Here is a 6,453-nt window from a genome sequence, read left to right as displayed (position 1 = left end):
CTCTGGGGGCCCCTATGTTCACCTCACCTTAATGGCTGAAGAAGAAGGTTGATGGAAATGAGTAGGGAGGGGCTGGATTTCCCACTGGATGAAAACCTCCCGAAATCAGATCCTGCAAATTACTCATGGTCTCATCCCTTTATTTCGTTAATTATTTATTTGCACATTAATTTCCTTCTTGAAGCATTACGCTCTCTATGGCTTGATGCTCTTCCAAGGGCTGTGGAAATAACAGAGATAAAACAAAGTATCTTGTCTTCTTGTTGCTTATGTCCTTTGACCCTAACAGTTCTAACCGATGCTCACATCCCCATGGTTTCCTATCTTACACTAGTACAAGTCTCAGCCTGTCACTTTCCACAGCATCTAGCAATCACCATTGCATTGCCACTGGCAGGCTGGCCCAGGACAAGGAGACTCAGAGCAGAGGTAAGGTGAACATGTGTCACCTACAGAGAACGTTTAGAGCTCTCTCTCCAACAATGCTGCCCCAACAAGTGAAAGTGGGGACAAGTGAAGCTGGGAGCCTCCTAAGTCCATCTATTTATCCCTCAGTTTCAAGGTTAAACTGTTATCATCCTACAATCTGCTAAATTGGTGACCAGCAATTAATTATTCAACCAGAACTTATTGAGTGTTCAGTGAGGTTCCCATCAGCTGATTACATGCTTTGTTTTTCTCCTCTTCTTCCTATACCTGACTCAGAGCCACATCCACTGTGCATGAAACCACTACTAGTGAATGAGTGAATGAATGAATGAATGAGTGAATGGATTAAATAACGCATGGATCAGACAATGAGGATCTCACTGGGAGTGGTCTATGCAAGAGCCCCCTTTCAGTCTTTTTGTTCCACAGAGTCATACTATGAGAGTGAAAAACAGGAAGTAGCTCTGCCAGGGGCATCTCCAACTTCTGAGCCAGCCTCAGGCATGGCTGCAAACGTGACAGCACTGGGTTGGTGTGCTATAACTGCAGCTCAGTCCTACTGTAATCAACTGAAAAGGCCCACGTGGCCATTCGGGACCTAACACATTACAGAGAAGCAGTAAGGAGAACCCTATCTGCTTTAGCTGCTGGTCCCGATTCATAGTCAGCCCTTCTGCCCAGCCTGACAGCTATCAAGAAGACTATAGGAGTAATTGTGGGTGCAGGACATTAGGGCTCCCTTAGCCTGCTGAAGGTGCTGTATTCACATTATTATCTATTTCATCATAAAATAAACCTCTGCTAGGTAGAGATTAGTATTCCCATTTTACAGGTAAAGACAGAAACCAGAGGTTCAGTAGGACCACGCCTAATGAAAAGTACAACCTGGGCCTCGCCATCCCAGCTTCTCAGGTGACTGAGACAGAAAGAGTGACCCTGCAGAGCATATTTAAAGTCAGTCTGGGAAACAAAACTAAACCCGGTGAGAAAGTGAACCCATGCTAAAAGGCAGAGGATGCAGCCCAGAGCCAGAGGCCTTGCCTGTCATGGGAGAGTCTATAGCTTCAATCCCAATTTTAAACAATTGTCCTAGCCTGGATGTTTGGAGAAAGACTGACCAAGCCTCTATCTTCGCTGTCTCTCTACATATACACAGCATCACCCACAGCTCCACCTGTGGTCAAGTTCTGGTTCCAATTTAAAGCTGACTTTCTTGCCATTCAGGCATGAGGTGTACCCAGAAACTATAGCTTCCAGTAGGTCCGTTCCACATGTTCTCCCAAATATCCAGGGCACTCCACACAACAATACTCATGGCTTTCAGATTAACACACACACACACACACACACACACACACACACACACGCCACCACCACCACCAAAACAAAAACATTACCCCAGGATAACACACACACATATCACCACCACCACCACCACCACCACCACCATCACCACCACCACCTCCTATGGAGTCCATGGCAGGCAGTCTACTCCTTGAATAGCCCAGCTTAAGGGCACATTATGCTTTTCAGATTTCCAAACCCACACCATTCCTATTTCAGTAGTCTTATTCCAGGTCAATTTGCAGTTACTGGCTACTTGCTACCTTTCTGGAAGTTGGTTCTGGGCATCACAGACAGACTGGTAGAGTTTGTTTTAAAAAGTTTGCATATCTTCTGTGAAAGTACAGGCAAGAGAGTCACTGAGCAGATCCTGTCATCTGAGGGCAGGTGACTGCAAATGTTTCCTCTGAAATAGTGTCAGGCCATCTGTTAAAGGTAGAAGGATATGTCCTAAAGAATGATGGGGGTGGGGTGCTGGTTGGCAGTGGTGTGTATCTCTAATTTCAACATTTGGAAGGCAGACAAGTGGATCTCTGAGTCTGAGGCCACTCTGATCTACAGAGTGAGTCCAGGATAGTCAGAGATCTACAGAGAAACCTACACACACACACACACACACACACACACACACACACGTAGGGTGGGCTCTGTGAAGAGCACCAGCTAGGAGCACTATACAAAAGTCACATTCAGGCTTACAAAATAGAGGGGACCAAGTATAGAGTCTGAAGGGCAAAATTTCCAGCCCTTCCTCCTAACTCAAAAGACATAACAAACATTGACATCATTGGAGTGACAAATCCCAATGTCATTTTATGTAATTCCCTCAGCCACCTAGGGAAGAGGAAGCCACCAGCAGGGGTAATGTCCTTCCCAAAATGGCAATGAACTCCACACCAATTATGGGATTTGAGGGGAGAGGAGGAGAGGAAATGGGAGATGGAGGAGAAAGAGTTATAACATCAGTTGTTGCAACAAGTGCCAGAGAGAAACAGTGTAAGGAGGCAGACTTTATTTTCACAGTTTTGGGGTCTATTCCAGGGTGTTGTATTCAGTGGGGCATGCCTACCCAGAGGTGCCGTACTTGGAATAAATAATGGTCACCTATTGACCCTAATGTGTTGCGGCTGTGGGGCACAGTCATCCTGAAGTGTTACCTACAGCGGGGTGTGCCTGCTCTGAGACTCTCCCAACAGTAGAACAGTCCATCCTGAGGTTAGCCACATATACTCCAGCTTATTGTCAGTGTCTCCTGTGTCCTATACCAGTGGAGAAGAGATTTTGCATTTGATGCCTGTCTCCTGACCAGCAATGTCACCCTGGGGGCTACAGGAGGCCAAGGAATTTACAAGTTAACAAGTTGGAGCCACATTTTAGAATTCATTTCAATAAATTTGCTTGCTTTCACCCAGTTCTCACACCTGAGCCCCACCACTCTCCCTGTCCCCATTTCAATATCACTTCCTGAGAAGCTCTGGCAGGAGACTCCCAGGCTCCCTTTTAGCACCGTGGCCTAACACACACACACACACACACACACACACACACACACACACACACATACCTCTTCAATCTGGAAGCCTTGAGTGCAGAGCTCCAGATGTGAAGGAAGTCTAGAGATGTTGGTGACCAGACTTGAGCTAGATGAGGAAGAGGCAAGCAGTCAGAAGCTGCAGAGACCTAGAGAGAAAGTCCTCCATCCTAGGCCCCACCTGTTTTGGGAGCCTGATGGTGAATTTTGTATAATGCTTCCAGCTGGTACTCTTCACAGGCAGCCAGAGAGCCCACCCTGCAGGAGGATAGAGAGATACTGTGTATTTCTGAAAAGTAACACACAGACCAATCAGCCTTAGACTGCAAAAGCTGAACAGAGAAAGGATCTGTCCACAGTAATGGGTCTGCCTTCAGCAGTGTTATAGGGAAGATGGAGATGACCCTGAAGCCAAAAAGTCCCTGCTGTGCTCATCAAAGAACCCTCTGTGAGGTTCACATAACTCCCTTGCATCCTCCTTATTACTTAGTTTCTTTGGGGCTATGGATTGTAGCATGATTGTCCTGTATTTTATGACTAATGTCCACTTATAAGTGAGTACATACCATACGTGTATTTCTGGGTCTAGGCTACCTCATTCAAGATGATATTTTCTATTTCCATCCATTTTCTTGCAAATTTCATGATGTCCCCCTTTTGGGGGAGTGTTTTTTTGGGAGGGAGTTTTGAGATAGGGTTTCTCTGTATAGCCCAGGCTGTCCTGGAACTAACTGTGTAGACCAGGCTGGCCTCGATCTCAGAAATTTGCCTGCCTCTGCCTCCCAAGTGTTGGGATTAAAGGCGTATGCCACCAAGCCCAGCAATATCCTTATTTTTAAATAGGTAAATAATATTCCATTGTATAGATTTACCACATTACCTTGATCATTCTTCAGTAGAGGGACATTTAGTTTGTTTCCATTTTCCAGCGATTACAAAAAAAGTTGCTATGAACATAGTTGAGCATGTGTCCTTGTGTATAATGGGGCATCTTTGGGGTATATACCCAGGGGTGGTATAGCTGGGTCATGGGGCAGGACTATTCACAATATTTTGAGAAACCACCAAGTTGATTTTCAAAGTAGCTGTATAAGTTTGCACTTCCATTAGCCATGGAGAAAGTAGTAATTGCAGGTGGTTGGAGAGAGGAAACTGGGCCAGAAAGGGGTTGAGAAGGGGAATTGATATGGGGAACAGTTGTGGGGGCGTGAGTGGGGGAGAAGGCTGGGGGTGAGAATGGAAGTTGATGGTGGTACATCTCTGGGGCTAGCTGGAGACCTGAGATGAGGAAGGCTCTGAGCAGTCTATGGGTGTGACCGTAGCTGAGGTTTCTACCAGGAGGGCATATGGAGACTAAAATGGCAGCCTCCTATAGCCATGTGGGACTTCCAGTAGAGGAAGGAAGACATCAAACCACCTACAAAACCTTCAACCTAAAATTTGTTTTGCTTACAAGATGTGCAGTGTTAAAGATGGAGCAGAGAATAAGGGGATGTCCAACCAATTACTGCCCCACTTCGAGACCCATCCCAATGTAGAAAGCCAAATGACACTATTAGTGATATTGTGCTATGCTATAGACAAGATCCTAGCATAAATGTTTCCTGAGAGACTTCATCCAGTAGTGGATGGAAACAGATGCAGAGACCCACAGTGAATATCAGGCAGAGCTTGGGAAGTCTTGTGGAAGACTAGGGGATAGAAAGGAATTAACCAGAGGCATCATGGACACCACACTAATCTGGGACCATGGGTGCTCACAGAAATTGAACCACCAACCATGGAACATTCAGGTGCTGCACCTAGGCCCCCTACATATATGTAGCAGGTGTGCAGCATGGTCTCCGTGTGGGTCCCTGTCAGGAGCCATCTAGGTGAGGCTAAGGCTAGAGGATGACTTTCTTGGAGATGGCCTACTGTTTTTGCATGGACTGCAGTGGGTGGGCTCTAGGAGGAAAGATCTGAAAGACTTCATCTCAGGAACTGATTCTTGCAGCTGATATGCCTTTCCTGTCATTATTATGCTAATATAATAACTCCTGGGAAGAAACTCACCCTATTTGGGCAGATTTTCTGCAGATCAACGAACATGTACTGTCTTGTAGTGGTGCTATATAGACAAATAGATGATTTCTTGGTTCCTAATATGATTCTATAAAAACTAGAATAGAAGATAACATGTCCACTGAGTTTACCTACATACAACTTCAATGCTAACTTAGACATAAGAATTGTAGTTTTAAACTTTAAGTGAACCTGTGGAGCTAGTGACATAATAAGTGTTTAGTGTATCACAACCATGAGTGAATGTGTATGTTTATGAAAGTGTGTGTGAATGTATGTGTGTCTGTGCATATTCACATGTATAAAAGTGCTTCCTTCTGCGAGTATGACTCTCTTTTCCTGGTTCACTAACAGTTAATTGCTCCAAGCATTCTTCTTACTCTAGCCAGTGTGAGGTGAGGCTTCTGGGCAAGAGAGAAAGGAGTCCTAGCAATTCATCCATAACCTAATCCCCCACTGTTAACCTTCAGGCCTGCAGCTTCAGGCCTCAGAGTAACTTAGAGTTAAGATAGGTAAACCTTATTAATACTAAGCAACATTTACTCTCGAAAAAACCAAGTTTTGCCCACCCCCAATGATTCCCTCCATCAGCTACCTTCCAGGGAGAGCCACCAGTGCCTGGGACAGGTCCTTGGCAGGTCCCATACAAGTGAGGCAGGGTCTGTCCATGACTCTGTTGCATCCCTTTGGATTCCTTTCCCCTAACTGGGCTGCCTTGTCTGGTCTCAGTGGGAGAAAATGCACCTAGTCCTGCTGCAACTTGATATGCCAGTGTGGCTTGGCACCCATGTGGTGGTGTTCCCCATCACAGAGGGGAAGGGAGAATGGGGGTAGGGGAGTGTGAGGGTGGTGGGATGTGGAGGAGAGGAGAGAGGTCTGCAATCAGAATGTTAGGTGAATTCATAAATAAATTACAGAAAAAATTTTAAATGGAAGTATTGCTATTGTAATAATTGATACATACAAAAACTCAACCTCTAGTTCTTGTGCATTCAAATATTGTTAAAGAATGTTATTATTACAATGATATTTATCATCTAATATATCACTTTTTCTTCATCTCTATCAGTCATCCAAGGCTAACT

Source organism: Mus caroli, unplaced genomic scaffold (assembly GCF_978045245.1).
Source record: "Mus caroli unplaced genomic scaffold, Mus_caroli_1 scaffold_10, whole genome shotgun sequence".
Taxonomy (NCBI): Eukaryota; Metazoa; Chordata; class Mammalia; order Rodentia; family Muridae; genus Mus; species Mus caroli.
The sequence above is the reverse complement of the archived record's forward strand: the minus strand, read 5'-3'. Positions refer to the sequence as shown.